The sequence below is a fragment of the Triticum dicoccoides genome, chromosome 5B, assembly GCF_002162155.2.
Source record: "Triticum dicoccoides isolate Atlit2015 ecotype Zavitan chromosome 5B, WEW_v2.0, whole genome shotgun sequence".
NCBI classification, from domain to species: domain Eukaryota; kingdom Viridiplantae; phylum Streptophyta; class Magnoliopsida; order Poales; family Poaceae; genus Triticum; species Triticum dicoccoides.
Window position 1 is genome coordinate 587,266,815 of NC_041389.1, and position 16,347 is coordinate 587,283,161.

Genomic DNA, 16,347 nt, shown 5'->3' on the forward strand with positions numbered 1-16,347 from the left:
TCGAACTTTCTTCGCGCTCCAACCGATCAAGTACCGAACGTACGACACCTCCGAGTTCTGCACATGTTCAGCTCGGTGACGTCCTCGCCTTCTTGATACAGTAAGATGGGCGAAGTAGTGGATGAGTTCCGGCAGCACGAAGGCATGGTGACAGTGATAGTGATGCTATCTCCGCAGGGTTTCGCCTAAGCACTACAAAAATATGACCGAGGGACGAACTAGAGAGAGAGGGGGGTGCCGCACACGGCTAGGGAATCATCATGTGTGTTTCCCCTCTCCTTCCTCTCATATATATAGGTTGAGGGGGAGGGGAGGCAACCCCTAAGGCGCCCCAAGTGGCCGACGGCTGCCCTAGGGCGCCTGCCCTGGCCAAATCCCCCCTTTCCATATTTGTATATGTGGTGGGGGGAGGGGGTTGGCTGCCTTTGGGGCGCCTTCCCTTTCCTCCCCTCCCTATTTGTTTTTTTTTTTGAGGAATCCCTTCCCTCCCTCTTTGGTACGTGGGCAAGGGGTGGAAGGGACGCACCAGCCCCTTGTGTGCTGGTGTGCTTCTCCCCTTTGGCCCATAAGGCCCATACACTTGCCGAGGATGTCCGGAACCTCTTCCGGTGTCCCGATGACTACCCGGTGCACTCGGAAACTCTTCCAGTGTCTGAATACCATCGTCCTATATATCAGTCTTTACCTCTCGACCATTTCGAGACTCCTCTTCATGTCTGTGATCTCATCCGGGACTCCGAACAACATTCGGTTACCAAATCATATAACTCATATAACACTATATCGTCAACGAACGTTAAGCATGCGGACCCTACGGGTTTGAGAACTATGTAGACATGACCGAGACACCTCTTCGGTCAATAACCAATAGCGGAACCTGGATGCCCGTATTGGTTCCTACATATTCTGTGAAGATCTTTATCGGTTGAACCGTTATGCCAACATACGTAATTCCCTTTGTCCATCGGTATGTTACTGGTCCGAGATTCAATCGTCGGTATCTCTATACCTAGTTCAATCTCATTACCGGGAAGTCTCTTTACTTGTTCCGTAATACATCACCTCGTAACTAACTCCTTAGTTATTTGCTTGCAATACCGAGAGGGCCCAGAAATACCTCTCCGATACTCTGAGTGACAAATCCTAATCTCAATCTATGACAACTCAACAAACACCTTCGGAGATACCTGTAGAGCATCTTTATGATCACCCAGTTACGTTGTGAAGTTTGATAGCACACAAGGTATTCCTCCGGTACCCGGGAGTTACATAATCTCATAGTCGAAGGAATATGTATTTGACATGAAAAAAGCAATAGCAATAAACTGAATGGTCATAATGCTAAGCTAACGGATGAGTCTTGTCTATCACATCATTCTGCTAATGATGTGATCCTGTTATCAAATGATAACACATGTCCATGGCTAGGAAATTTTAACCATCTTTAATCAACGAGCTAGTCTAGTAGAGGCTTACTAGGGACACGGTATTTGTTTATGCATTCACGCATGTATTTAAGTTTCTGATCAATACAATTCTAGCATGAATAATAAACCTTTATCATGAATAAGGAAATATAAAATAACAATTTTATTATTGCCTCTAGGGCATATTTCCTTGAAGCTATAGTCGGCTTCTCAAAAAGCTTCAACTGGAGACCTTGAACTGACAATGGCGAGTGGCGACCATGGGGTGTTGGGATGGGCGTGCTAGGACGACGGCTGGTGATGATATTGGAACCCTACTCGGCGTTTGCAACCAAGGGTGGAGGCACGGTGAGCGACGAGGCCATGCGGGGGTTGTGGCAAGTGAATGACCGGTGGCCTCTGCTACAAGCGGTGAGCAGGCTGACGATGGGGAAGGCAATGACGGGCACGCGATACTCGCGGGGCAATGAGCGAGGCGAAGCGCGTATGAGATGGAAGAAGGAGAAAGGGAAAAAGATTACTTTTTGTGATGCAAGAGAAAGAGGTCGATCCACACATTTATCACACGCGGCATAGCCACCAACCTTCTTTTTCTCTTTGTTAATTTTTAGGGTATTCTTTCTTTTAGTTTGAAAGCTGCATTTTAGCGAACCTGAGTTTGCAGGTTGCCTCGATGGCCTCCAAAATATTAAAATAATATGATTTATCAAAAAAGATATAATCTATATGCCTAATTATTGCACATTCAAGTAACTTAACCAGTCATAAAAAGAAAAAGAGAAAAGACAAAATACCCACCCAAATCTCCGCGTAAAATCATCGTCATACTCTCTCTGTTCCATAATACTAAAATCATCGTAGTATAAGAGTGTTTTTTACACTACATCACGGCGGTGGGAGTAGTACTTAAGTATATGTGTAATACTTATTCGGAAATGCTCTTTGGAGGCCGAGCTACCTGGTGGCCGGTATCACATCCGTTTGTCTTTATTGGGATCAGCCGCAGGCAGGTATTCCTCTCCTGTATTTCAGGTACGAGTCATTTACAAGCTACTGTATTCTCAATTAATGAACAGTAGTATCCCATGGAGACGAGTCTATCCAGCAGCGCTGGCACAAGTGCCATCACTATGCTTGGACCTAGAAAGCAGAACAAGGGATCCGGAGGCCCCATGCATCGACCTTAACCACTCTTTCAAGTGGTGAATAATCAAACGACAAACGGTTTTAAAGACACATGAATCCAAGCGCAGAGTGATAGACGCAATTACATAGGCAATTACTAGGACAAGTCACACACCAGTATATCGTGCACAAGATATGAAACAGGGCTAACCAATCCTGCTCTAAAATCTACACTAGGCGGTCAAACTATCCTGGCTTTTTTGGCAGGCTTGTTCGTGACTTCTTCGTCTTCAGAGCATGCACCATCAATTGCCGCAGCGCCGTCAAATATCGTCGAACATGTGCTCCGATTCATAACTTGCTGCATGGCTCGGTGGGATTAACGCCAACAAGGGGTCGAAGTGGCCGCAACCCTCTTCAAGATCATGACCCACAGCGACGCAATCCTGCGTGCAGATAAGAACAAATATTCAGATAATCAACCGATAAAGGAATTCAGAAAATATCCAATATGGCAGATTTTGTGAACGGGACCTCCTTCACTGACACCAAAAAAACTGGCCACGATGCTGTAAACTTTGCATGTGCTTTCATTCTTTGTTCTTTTACCATGTCCCCGGTGTACATGTGTCGATGCGACTTTCAATGTAACTTCTCCATTTCCACGCAAAAAAAAATGTAACTTCTCCATACAGTTAACAGAGAGTTCATGATCATTTCTGACCTATGCTCGCACCCGTACGAACCGTTATCATCCGATCTCAGTAGCCACATCATAGCAGTGCAGCCACACCGTTTTGATCTGCTATTGGACTGCAGTGGTTTACCCTGCAAATGATCTCGAACCAGACCGCATAAGCACATTGAAACACAGGCAAATAAAAAAAAGAATCTTGGGGCACAAGGACTTAATAACCAGTTTAGCTCTGACTCACCGCGCATGCATGCACTTTATCCCATGGACATTGAGTCTGGCTCTTTGCATACCGGACACCAAAGTCAGTCTCCCAAAGAGTACAAGTTGTAAAACTCATATACTTCTTCGACGGAAGCGAAGCTAGCTGGATTAACAACAGTACCTGCCTTGTTATCAGCATAAGAATGTATCGAAGCCTCAAGCGCAGGAGGCACTCTGCTGGGATTGTTCTCCCTCTCATCTGCATCCTAACTGATCCTAATTCTGCAAATTTTAACATGGACACCAATTAATTGTTGAATCACACATGGGATCCTGAACCAGAAAAATGAAGATATCTGATGCTTTGCATGTCATAATCACTTGTCAATTTCACATGAAGACTCGTTTACTCCATTATGTGCTACCATTATACAGAGTCACAAAATAATAGATTAGATCACAAGTAAACTTCCTTTCGTGTCCAGCAGGAGCCCTGTGATTTTGAGACGACCACTCCCTCTGCGTCTCATCTTCTTTGGCCGCTCATATTTTCAGGGGACATTGAATCGGCCACCACCTCGCTACCACAGATGTATGAATCGATAATCTCCTCTGTCATGATTGTCTCTTCTGGGTGCCGTCCTCCTCCGTTCTCTCCGGACTCCATTCCTCCACTGTTTGCATGGGAAGAAATCTAATCTCCATTGCGTGTGCGAGCCCCATGAATAGAAGCAACAGCCAATTCCACTGCAGCTACTTCCCCTTGTAAGATAGACCCTGCATCCGACCTAGGAATGAAAGTGCAACCCAATCCAGACGAACACCGAGTTAGATCTAATTTTTAGGAGACGACTCAGATTTAAAAAAACCTACCAGAACAAACACCCCGCACACACCCAATCGATTCCCAATACCAGAATAGAACAAAAATTGCAAGATATGTCAGAAGATTACCCCGAATCGTCATCTTCGAAGAAGAACTCCATCCCATCCATGGGGCCCCGTCCCATGTCCAGTGCGCCAGGAAGAAGGTGATGATAGGTCTAACTCTAACGAGGTAAATGCAAATCGATCTGTAACATTAGCCTAGGAGGCACATCATGTCCCCGCATCACGCACCCATGGGGGAGGCCCATGTACAAAGGTAGCACCCCAGCCCATGGCACCGATGTATTCCAACTTCGTATAAGGACTGGAAAAATGAGCAGCACCCATCACAATGTAACAACCTTCGGCCCCGCGGGTCCACCTGGAGCGGAAAACAAGGAGAGGCGATTGAGGCGATTGTTTGGCGATTGTCTCGAGAGCTAGGGTTAGGGTTTTTCACTCGGTGGTGGTGAGAATCCGGTGGCACGTGAAGGGACGGCGGCGTCCCCCAACGTGCGGATCGGCGTGCATCTGTTCTCCCGCGGTTGTGCCATGGCGGACAGGATGAGGAACGGACTAGCGTCGTCGCAGGTGGCGGCGAGGGCTGAGAAGGTGGCGGCTACGCCGAGGAAGGAGAAGGCGGCGGCTACACCGGGACCGTCGACTCAGAAAGCGCAAGAGGCTTCCTCGATGAAGACGCCACTGGGCGGAACGAGCAGGGTATCGTCGTCGCAGTCACCTGCAGATGGGAAGATGTCAGCGGAAGCGGCTGGGCTCTTGGCGCGTCTGGACGGGCTGGTATTGACAGAGAAAGAGGCCACGGGTTTTGTGTTTAAGGATTATGAGCAGGACCAACCGAGGGCTGCAAGGTGGTCTGCAATCGGAAAAGCTTTCACGCCGAGGATGATGAACCAACGTGCGTTAGAGAAGTCGATGCCGAGGGCTTGGGGCCTTCACAGGGAGGCTAAGTTCAAGATCATCGGGAGGAACATGTTTCTGGTTCGGCAGCGAAGGCGACTGGAAACATGCGCTTAACAACGGCCCTTGGCAATTTGATTTCAATGTGATGGTGCTTAAGGATTATGATGGTGCAACTAGGCCATCAGAGATGATTTTTGACTCAATAGAGGTTTGGGTAAGAGTTGCTGATCTCCCACTGGATAAACGATCGAAGGCTTTTGGTGAAGCTCTTGGTAATTGGCTGGGAGAAGTAGTCCGCGTGGATGTGGAGAAAGATGGTTTTGCAAAGGGTGCAGAACTCCGTTTCAGGACTAAACTTTCAATATTTGAACCTTTGGTGAGAGGTTTTTATCTCAAAAAATCTGAAGAGGACCTTGAACAAACCTGGTTCGATTTCACCTATGAAAAGATTCCGCACTTTTGCTTTGAGTGCGGGCGGCTGGTACATGGCGTAGAAGGGTGTGTTCCTCCTGTGAAGTCGGATGATCAATGGGGAGAATGGCTTCGAGCCTCATCCGACCGGGCCGTTCCGATGAAAGAGGGATCTGGCAGGGGACCATCTGGAAGTGCAAACAGTCAAGGGAGTTTTAGATCAACCGATGCTGGGGGTGCAAGGATGAAGACAGGGTCGGTTCGGGATGCCCCAACCAAACGCAATTTGCATCATGAGTTTGAAAACTCATAGGCCTCCCGCACTGGCGGTGGGGATAAGAGGGAAAAGGGAGAGGTATCAAGCCCTAACAAACAGCAGCACGGGCTGGCTGAGTCTAGGGGTAAGGATCTGAGAGAGGGACTAGAACAAAAGAGAGAGGAAGACATGCGCAATGTACTGAGACAGAGACAACTAAACAGGCAGGCTGAGCTAAGAGCCAACTACCAGTGCATGGGATCAGTCTGGGGACGGAATGTCAAACCACTACAGAGACAAGGAACGTAGGAAAGGCCACTACGTAAGGAAGCCGAGACCGGGCTATGAGGAACGGTGCTCTCCAACAAGCCCAAGACATGATTATACATGGGAAAGGAAGAGGAGGCCGAAGCAGCAATGGGTAGCTAAAGGTGACTCTGACAGGTTTACCACTAATGATACATTCATTCGCGACACAAGGCAGAAAGTGTCTTCGGTGTTTGATCGTATCTCCGAGCGTGATGACAAAGCGGCGGACCCCGCGACGCGGGGTCGCCGGACACAATGAATATCTTGGCCTGGAACTGTCGAGGATTGGGGTTGGACTCGACGGTGGGCGAACTACGGGACCTGATACGGTCATACAACCCAGCGGTGGTATTCCTAAGTGAAACAAAAAAGAAAGACAGGGCGATGGAGAAAATCAAATGGAGGTTGAGGTTCAGATCGGGGATGGCGGTAAATTGTAATGGGAAGAGTGGTGGTTTGGCTCTTTGGTGGAGGGATACTGTGCAAGTAACGGTTAGGCCTTGGTGCCAATATTTTGTGGATGCTGAAATAGTCTGGGAAGGGAAAACCTGTCGATTCACTGGATTCTATGGGGAGCCCAATAACGAGTTACGCAAGAAATCATGGGATGCGATACGTTACCTGCGAGCACAAGATAGTTTGCCGTGGTTGTGTGCGGGCGACTTCAATGAAGCTCTGTTCCACACCGATCAGTTAGGAGGTAACAGAAGAAGTTTTGCACAGATGGAAGATTTTAGAGAATGCTTGGCCGACTGCGGCCTGGTTGATCTAGGGTTCTCAGGCTACCCGTACACGTGGGACAACAAGAGGGATGCAGGAGATAACATACAAGTTCGGTTGGACAGAGCCACATGCGATGAAGCATTTCTCGATCTCTTCCCGGAGACTACAGTGGAGCATGTGATGACAGAAGAATCTGACCATCAGGCCCTTGTGATTAGGGCGTTGGAGACAGCTCCACGCCAGAAGCAATGTGGAGACTTTCCGTTTCGTTTCGAGGAAGCATGGACCACACACGATCAATATGACCAGATGGTAGCTGATGCATGGCAAGCCTCGGGTGTAGGTGAAACAGGAATACGTGCATGCATGCAAAGGCTGGGTTGTGTTTCATCCAGCATGCAGCGATGGGCAAGAGCAGTTTTCGGGTCAATCCGGCGCCAAATCTCAAAGCTAAAGAACCAGCTGGTGGAAGCGAAAACAAGGGCTCTGGGTACGGGATCCTCACTGGAGGCCCGAGAGATTGAACAACAGCTAAGAGAAATATACACAAGAGAAGAAGTCTTTTACAAGCAACGTTCACGTGTGGACTGGTTGAAGGCGGGGGATCAAAATACCAAGTATTTCCAGAACAGGGCCTCGCATAGAAAGAGAAAGAATACAGTCCGTGCGCTCAAGCGTGAGGATGGCACAACGTGCACGGTGAATGAAGAAATGAGGGAGATGGCGGCGGCTTTTTATGAACAGCTTTTCACTTCAGAGGGGTCGGCTGGAGCAAATGAGGTGTTGGACAACATAGCACCCTCCGTTACTGCGCAAATGAACGAAAGACTAATTGCAGCGATTACAGATGATGAAATCGAAAAAGCTTTGTTTCAAATGGGGCCTACTAAGGCGCCGGGGCCTGACGGATTACCTGCACTTTTTTACCAACGACACTGGTCTCTGGTAAAGGATGATGTGTGCCGGGCGATTAAGGATTTCTTATATGGGGAGGCAGCTCCTGAGGCGTTCAATGAAACGGTAATTGTCATGATTCCTAAAGTTAACTCACCGGAGTTGCTTACTCAATTCAGACCGATCAGCCTGTGTAATGTTCTTTATAAAATTGCAACGAAGGTCTTGGCAAATAGGTTAAAGTGTCTTCTTCCTGTCCTTATTTCCGAGGAACAAAGTGCATTTGTACCCGGCCGATTGATCACTGACAATGTCCTGGTGGCATATGAGTGTGTGCATGCTATTCGTAACAGGAAGAGGAAAAAGCACTTGTGCGCGGTCAAGCTTGATATGATGAAGGCATACGATAGGGTCGAGTGGACCTTCCTGCAACAGATGTTAGTGCGAGTGGGATTTGCTCCAGAATGGATTTCCATGATCATGCGGTGTGTGACTACAGCAAGGTTCTCTGTAAAGCTCAACGGAGGCCTCTCGAGAGGATTCATCCCCTCTCGTGGACTTAGGCAGGGGGACCCGTTATCGCCGTACCTTTTTCTGTTTTGTGTTGAAGGTTTTTCTGCTCTGTTAAGAAAGGCGCAAGAGGAAAAGCTGATCAAGGGTGTTTCTTTTGGGAGAACTGGCCCCCATGTTACACATCTTCTGTTCGCTGACGATAGTATTGTCTTCCTTGAGGGATCCACTGAAAATATGCTGGCCTTGAAAGAGATTCTAAGGAAATATTAGGAAGCGTCTGGCCAACGCATTAATTTGCAGAAGTCAGCAATTTTCTTCGGCAAAGGGAGTCAAGAGGATGCAAAGGTACAACTAAAAAATGCTCTGGGCGTGCATAATGAAGCGCTCAGTGAGAGATATTTGGGCCTTCCAACACTGGTTGGTAGGTCCAAAGAAGGGACTTTCAAGTACGTTACTGAGTGTTCAAAAGGAAAAGTTAATGGGTTGAAAGGTCAAGGACTGTCTAAGGCTGCACGAGAGGTACTAGTAAAATCTGTCCTCCAAGCTACACCTACTTACACCATGAGTTGTTTTCATCTCACAAAGAAAATGTGCCGGAACCTGACTTCGATCTCGTCAAAATTCTGGTGGGTGCAACGAATGGTGATAAGAAAGTGCATTGGATTTCATGGGAGAAGATGTGTGCAGCAAAATGTGATGGTGGTCTTGGCTTTAGAGACCCGGAAGCGTTTAATCAAGCTCTCCTAGCAAAGCAGGCATGGAGGATCTTGTTATATCCAGCCTCGCTGTGTGCACGTGTCCTCAAGGCGAGATACTTTCCGGATAACTCCATCATGTCGGCTACGTGCCCCTCGGGGGGATCGTTCACTTTTAGAAGTATACTACATGGGCGTGACCTGCTGCTGGAGGGGCTGATTTGGAGAGTCGGAGATGGGTCCAAGATTAATGTTCATCATGACAATTGGATCCCTAGGAGCGGGAGTATGAATCCATTGGGAGCCGTATATGTCCAGAGAGTGACAAGGGTGGTGGATCTGCTGTCACCGGATGGCACCTCGTGGAGTTCGGCTCGGGTTGATGAGATGTTCTCCCCTGATGATGCGGCTGACATAAAACAAATTGCAGTTGGGGGACCGGGAACAGAAGACACTTTAGCTTGGAACTATACTAAGAATGGGGTGTTCTCGGTGCGCTCGGCCTACCACCTCAGAATGACTATGAACAAGGTGAGATCCGGACAGCCGGAATCGTCAAGCTCCATAAGCAGACACAAAGGTTATCTGGGGTTGTGGGATACTAGTGCACCGAACAAAGCAAAAATTCACATGTGGAGGGTCATTAGGAACGGCTTGGCTGTCGGGGTGGAACTCCATCGCAGGCGTATCAAACCAGGGGTGTTTTGTGTGGTATGCGGGCGAGAGGAAACGATCTTGCATCGATTTTGGTCATGCCAGCACTCGGTTCAGTTTTGGAGCCAGCTTCGCTCGGAAATGGGAGTCTCGGTGGCAGCCCCACCGATCTTCACAGCCTCCCAGAGTGAGTTGGCCAACTGGCTGCTCGAATGGTTCGCCACGGCCAACGAGGATGAAAGGGAGATGATGATCCATTCTGTATATGCTATGTGGCTAGCTCGTAATGAGACAAGAGATGGAAGGAGGATTGAAGCCCCGCATGAAATCATAGAGAGAGTTTGCTCTCACGTGAAGGAATGGAGAGAGGTTCATGCAAAGTCTCCCAGAATCACCAAACCAGCGGCCGTTCAACGGTGGTCTGCGCCAGATGAGGGGTGGATCAAAGCGAATTTCGATGGAGCGACCTCAAGACACGGTGGAAGAGCGGGAGGAGGAGTAGTGCTGCGAGATGCGAATGGTGGCTTCCTGGCGAGTGCGTGTCACCTGTTCCCGCAGGTGGTCGATCCTGAAGTGGACGAGATCATGGCATGCAAACGGGCCCTTCGGGTAGCAGCGGATATCAATGTGCAAAAGGTGCATCTTGAACTGGACTGCCAGTCGCTTGTACATGTGCTCAAACAACCAGAGAAGAACTTGTCAGTAATGGGACCGTGGCTTGAGGAGATCAAGACGATGCTCCGTTCGTTTGAAGATTTCAGAGTTTCTTGGGTTAGGCGTTCAGCAAATGTTGCCGCGCATAAATTAGCAAAAGTAGGTGTAGGTGAAGAACTTTGTAGGATTTGGGTTGGCACACCTCCAGATTGTATTCTGGATGTAATTGCGGACGAGATCCCAAACTTCGTTTTAAGGTAATAAAGCGGCGACATTTACCTCAAAAAAAAAAAAAACCTTCGGCCCGGATAACGGGAGTCAGGTAGCTCGGCCTCTAAAACGCCCCACTCTTATTGCACTTCTAAACGCGCGGTAGCAAAACTGGAAAAAGGAAAAGAAAAAACTTTATATGGAGTGCGCTCCACGCATATTTTGGCGGCCGACGTTTTTGACGACGCTGCCATCGTGGGCGAACGTTCAGCCCGAGTTCCCGATCAGGATCAGTCTGGGGCGTTCCCGACATTCCCACGCGCGTGCTGTTCTTGTCCTTCCAAAGCGTAATAAATGCCGCTGTGTTGACAGCGCGCGCGCGCGCTGTGGACGACCGAGCAGCACGCACGCCGCACGCGTCCGGGCGCGGCGAGACACCTGCCCCGCCCCCGGCCGCGCGTCCCGTCGGGGCACCGCAGGAGCAGAGCGAGCCAGCCACCGTCCGTCCGAGCGGACCACGCTAGCTGCACTCATCCATCCATACGTCCGTCCGAACCAAAAATAAACAAGGAGCCGGCCGGCGGGCGTCCTTATCCGAAGCCGAGCCCGCTGCTGCAAAGCGGCGCGCGCGCGCTGGCCCACCACAGCCCATGCCCCACCCCGCATGTCACGCGCGCCGCACTAGCTTTTCCCCGCTCTCTCCCCCCTTTCCGCCGAGGCACCGAAACGGGAAGACGGCACGTTCTTTTTTTTCTGTCTCTCCCATCCCATCTCGTTGATTCCTTGGGTTGGGCCAGAACTGTAGCGATTTTGCCACTCCCGTCTGAATTTCTCGGCTCGTGTGCGAATTTAGCAAAGAAAACGAGTGGGTGCAGGACAAAAGAGGAGGAGAACGGAGAGGGGATCTTTCTTTCCTCTTTCTTGAACCCACGAACCGCTTCCAGCAGGGGAGGTACGAACAAAAACGCTGCGCCTTTCCTTTTCCAGCTAACGCGGAGAGGGCAGCGGGTGGCGTGGGCCTGGCTGGGTCGCGGGCAGGCCCAGGGCGCCAGGGCGGGCTAGGGTTTCTCTTGCGCTTCCCGCTTAACCGGTTTAACGGGGACAGTTGCTAAGGCCACACTTCCCTCAAAAAAAAAAAGTTGCTAAGGCCACACGAGGCCTAGGCACACAGAAGACACCCGTCTTTTCCGCTTTTTATCCATGTTGGACCAGAAAAACTGGTATTCCATGCTTAAAAAAAGGCCCTTGCCATTTACTAGTACTTCATGCAACGTGCATATGGTGCAAATGGAGGCCTCCTTTTATCACACACGTATGCTCCCGTCCATGCCACCGTCCTAATGTCAGATTCCTAATAAATATGAAAGATGAGTACTCCCTCCAGCTGGATTTAACAAGTCGGGCATGGGTTTTTATGTCTTCATTTTGACTAATAAAACATATAGTACTCCCTCCGTCCGGAAATACTTGTCGGGAAAATGGATGTATCTAGATGTATTTTAGTTCTAGATATATCCATTTTTATTCATTTTTTCGACAAGTATTTTTTGACGGAGGGAGTATATGGTTAGAGCAACTCTAGCAGACCCCGTATTTTGCCGACTCGTAAAATGTGTTTGCAGGTCGCATGGGGGCGGTTATGCAGGCCGAATTTTGCGACGGTAGACTAGAAACCGCAAACAAACCCCTATTTTTTTAAAAAAGTTGTTTCGCGCGAGAAATTTAAACAGTAGCTCGCTCGCATAGATGGTTCTTCTTCGCATAATAAGTTCATACACGGCACATACATACATAAAGGTTAGATATGCTAGACAGGGCCTACGCTACCGCACCACTACAACAAAATTGAGCTCACCGGAGCTCCTGCGGTAGCTGCCCACCAGCGGCGATCAGTCGGAGTCGGAGTCGACCTCGATGTAGAGCTTCGCATGCGCCGCCTTCATCACGCGCAGGTCGGCCTCCTTCAATGCGTGCGCCTGCGATGCCGTGAGGCCCGTCTCGAGGAAGAGCCGCTCGTACTCGAGCTCGCACCGGATGCGCTCTTCCATCTCCTCGTGATCCCTCGCCGACCGCTCGAGGACGACGCGCTCGATGAGCTCCTCCTGCCCCGGTGGGAGGTAGTCCTCGGGTCCGATGACGCCTCGGCGCGGCGGCGCATCGGGCACGGCCTCCTCCGTCTCCCTCTTCACCGGAACGAGCCGCGAGCTCGATGCGCCCGCGGATGAGCACCCCGCGGACCCGTGGCCGGATGAGCTCCCCGCGGACCAGTTGTCAGAGGAGGCGCGGCGGCAACGGGCGCGCTCGAGCTCGAACTCGTCGAGCTCGCGCCGGTTGAATGTCAGCGGCGGCCGGGCACCCTGGTTGAGCCACCGACGCGCCCCCCGCTTGCTCGCGGCGTCAGATCTGGCGTGGCAGCGGCGCTCCGCCTCATCCCCCGAGTCGGCCATGGTGGTTCAAGGCTCGCCGGCGGCGAGAAATCGAGTGGCGCGGTGGGGAATTGGAGGGGAACGCGGCTTCAGGAGGATAGGGTTTCGACCCGCATCTGTCCCGCAAACCCGCAGTTATAATGGCTCGGGGGTTGCGTTTGCAGGCTGCGGCAAAAAAAATTACGGGCCGGACACCGATGCGGACTCTGGTCTGGCCAGAAAAATGGACCTACCCCGTATAATCGCCGGAATTATGCGGGTTTGCGCCGGATGTGGGGTCTACTAGAGTTGCTCTTAGAAACTTCATTTGACAATGAATCTAAAGATATAATATTTCCGAAATATAATACATATTTTCCCTGGTCAAATTGAAGATCTAAAAACATGTGTCTGACTTATAAGACTTCTCATAGTGGAGAATAACTACAACACGTCTTATAGTTTGGTATGGAGATAGTATATTACTCCCTCCGTTCCTTTTATATTAGGTGTTTGTTTTTTCATAAAATTCCACAATATAAGATGTATTTGTTTTAATTCCTCTTAATTTGGTTCTTGTCCCTGCAGAAAAACAGAAGTAGTATACTATCTCTCCTGATTGCATGTTTATCTCCTTGTATTTATCATAAAATTCCACAATATACTCACCTGATTGCATGTTTATCTCCTTGTAGAGAAAAAAAAGGAAACTATCTCTCCCGGTTGTGTGTATCTCTTTCTTTCCTAGCCTAAATGATTTACTTGTTGCTAATAAACAATTTAGGCTGTAATTTCGTCCTAAATTATCTATAATTATGTGTCTTGGTCACCGTGTTGAAAATAATATACCTTACATAAAGGAATGAAGGGAGTATAGAACTAGTATCGTGGATGGTTGCATTTATTAGGTTGTAGACTCATTTTGTTCTGGATTGTTTTATGCTACAGTAACATATTATTATTGTTTACCAAAAGGGGTTTCCTTGTCCCATTTAATTGCAAAGACGAGGCAGACAAACAAAGACCAAACCATTTCCAGCGTTCGGGCCAGGCCAAAGTAGCTGGACTAGATTACAAACATGCTCTTAACAAAGGAGGAGAGCCAGCTACAACACATAGCAACAATAGGATTTTTAAACAAACACATCAGGCTAAACTATTACAGGTCATCGGTTGTTTAGCTGGAAAGCGCTTGCAGCTTATATGGAATGACGATTCTAGGAGAAGCTGGAGAGGGGGGCGATTCTGGGAGAATCGCCCAAAAGAACTGGCCCTTAGTCTCCCCTACCAGGCGATCCTCGGAAGTTCTCCTCTTCTTCGATCCAGCAGCCATAGGCACTCCATCATAAGCTTTGATTATTGATCCGAGCACAGGTCCATTGGTGAAGAAGTATGATTATTTTTCTCAGAACAGTCTGTGTATCTTTCCACACAGCTCCCTGGAAACGAAGATCATTTCGAGTAGTCCATAAGCACCAAATGGTAGCAACCCTAGTCATACCCACAATACTTTTCTTATTGTTTCTACTTCGTATTTCAGACATAACCGAGATATGAACATTCGTTGAAAAGCCAAAAATGACAGCAATATGCATCCAAACAAGCTTAGCAACAATACGATCACATAGTAAGTGCTGGACAAACTCCTGCTCACAACACAATAAATAAGAAACATCTTCAAGATGTTGTCTTTTACTCAAATCATCCCTCGTTAGAATCTTGTTATGGATAGTAAGCCAAACAAAGACTATCTACGATGCACAATTATTTTCCAAAACTTATCCTAGCCTGAGGTAACACATTATGTTACCACAAGAGTCTCTCTTCTCATTAACTATTTGCCACATAACCAAATTTACCTTGGGATGTGTTATGTTACTTGCTAAGTTACTCTCACTATGGCCAGCCTAAACCCCTAGGGAGAGTATTTTGGAATGCACATGATATTGAAATTAACAGTGTGTCATCAATTATCATGCCCTCAATTTACAATTGTTCTAGTGCGCTTGTCCTTTGGAGCCTTAGCACGAGGACTTCCCTACTATTTACTACAACAAGGTTTGGCCCGCTCCAGCGAGGGAGAGGCGATGACGGTGGCGCACATTCGGCTCGCTTCAGTGCTTGTAGTCGTCGCTAGGTGGTCTACGGACCTGAATGCTATTTCTTTACTTCTCATGTTTTTGTATCGCCATGGTGTTTAATGCATAAATCGAAAGTTTTTCCCACAAATAAAACAAAAATTATCATGTCTTCTTCTTCCAATGCACCAGCTAGCAAACAGTTAGTACATGTACACATGTGCAAGCACATTTGCTCCCTTGTTGGTTCTGGTAATTCATGTCAATATACATATTGTGAGCTAATGTTTTTCTTAAGCATATTTCTGGAAAAGTTCAATCTAGGCAAGTAGATGGATGGAGATGTGAACCCATCAAACTACAAAGGACAAGCACTGGCAAAAGCTCCAAGACTCTACATTTTTTGTTAAGTGACCCAAGATTACATTGAGTTCATAGGAAAACCAATACTATTAAAATGGGATGAGGTTTTGATCATGAGTCATTTGCTTGAAGTGCTTGAAGATATTGCTCCAAAACCTCAGCCACACCCTCACAATCCAATATGCCCAAAACCCTAAAGTTCATCTCAGTCCCATCAAAACTGATACACCCGAACTCATCAAGATATACTTGACAGAGCCATTGCCCAAACCCTAGAAACTTGGTCTTACCGAGAAGACATTCGTTCCCACCGAAGTGGAAGTGCCAACTCTTTGTAACCCATCGATTTCATTTCGGAATTACCGAGTGAAACCGGTTGGAATTACCGAGATGAGGAAACTGCTTAGGTCATCACATATCAAGCCCACCGAGTGGATTCATCCGGTCTCACTGAAACGTCTAACGTTCGAATCTTTTTGCAATAGTCGGTGCCTCCGAGAATTTTTTTCCGGTTCCATCGAATTGTGCATAAAGGTGTGCAACGGCTAGATCTTTGGTGATGGCTATATATAGCCCACCTACACCACCTACTCTCGATGAGAGCAATCAGAACGAAGCCACCACTTCCCATGTCCATTTTCTAAGAGAGAACCACCTACACTTGTGTTGAGATCAAGGGATTTCGCTTCAACCATTTGACCGCTGATTTCTAGCCCCCTCAAGCTGCTTTCCACTCCAACCCTTCTCCTACTACCAATTCAAATATGTGAGAGAGTGACTGAGTGTCGAGAAGACTATCTTTTGAAGCACAAGAGCAAGGATTTCATCATCAACAACAACATTTATTATCTTTTGAAGAGTGGTGTCTTCTAGATTGGTTAGGTGTCACTTGGGAGCCTCCAAATCATGTGGACTTGAACCAAGGAGTTTGTAAGGGCAAGGAA

General features: G+C 48.2%; 1 long non-coding RNA gene across 3 annotated transcripts; it reads right to left on the reverse strand.

Annotated features, from left to right (window-relative positions):
• Positions 1-2,570: 2,570 nt before the first annotated feature.
• LOC119306233 lies at positions 2,571-4,588 on the reverse strand. 3 transcript variants are annotated; one of them, XR_005148897.1, is made up of 5 exons: positions 4,405-4,588; positions 3,632-4,238; positions 3,488-3,529; positions 3,087-3,380; positions 2,571-2,998 (listed from the first exon to the last, which is right to left on the reverse strand). It is a non-coding gene; the product is annotated as an uncharacterized LOC119306233 (long non-coding RNA). The 3 variants fall into 3 exon arrangements; XR_005148898.1 differs by having other exon boundaries at positions 2,646-2,998; positions 3,277-3,380; positions 3,488-3,523; XR_005148896.1 differs by having other exon boundaries at positions 2,646-2,998; positions 3,277-3,380.
• Between the last annotated feature and the right edge of the window lie 11,759 nt (positions 4,589-16,347).